This window comes from Coffea arabica, chromosome 10e, assembly GCF_036785885.1.
Source record: "Coffea arabica cultivar ET-39 chromosome 10e, Coffea Arabica ET-39 HiFi, whole genome shotgun sequence".
NCBI classification, from domain to species: Eukaryota; Viridiplantae; Streptophyta; class Magnoliopsida; order Gentianales; family Rubiaceae; genus Coffea; species Coffea arabica.
Genome location: NC_092328.1, coordinates 48,369,123 through 48,369,924, shown reverse-complemented (window position 1 = coordinate 48,369,924; position 802 = coordinate 48,369,123).

Genomic DNA, 802 nt, shown 5'->3' with positions numbered 1-802 from the left:
TTAAACTATGATCATGAGCAAGTGCATAAATATACTCCTGAAAGATAAGTGGATATAGAAAGCCGTGTTGTTGAGATCTATCAAGCTGTAAATATCCTTGAATTTCCTCCATTTGATTTTAATTTGAACCAAAGGTAGAAGATTTGGGGGTTATCAAATGATACATAGTGCGATACAGTCAAAACAAAGTATTTTAGTAATAAAAGATACCTCGGGGCGAGTATAAACTTATAAACAGATTCTCTATCCTCTCTTTTTTACATTTTTAGTCATTTTTAGTCTATGTTATAGTATAACAAGATGGTTAGAAATCTTTTATTTTTTCAACCCAATCGCTCTTTTGATTTCGGAAAAATTTTCTTTATCAATATACTGTTTCTTCTACACACACATCTCCGTTTCATAATGGAGAGTTAGAATAGTTAGGATTCGTTGAAAAATTGAGAATTCACTCATGGGAGTGAAAGCTTTCCTGCACCGGGCACTAATATATTTTTAACGTCTAATTAGATCAGGAAATTATTCCAAATTCAGAGCAGAAGCTCGTTTCTTTATCTTTCCCTATAATTAATTGAAGCCGCGAGACCCTATCCATTTATTCATTCAACCCAACTTTATTTTCTTCCATTCCAAGAATTCGAACCGGGTTTTTCTTTTCTACTGATCCGGTAAAAATGAAACATTCTCAGAACTCTCCCTCAATCCGACATGCTGTTTTTTCCATTCATTCCCTTTCAGGATCAGTCATGGTCTTTCAAACTTTACCGATGGTATAGATGAATCCCCTGCTTCATCTAAATGT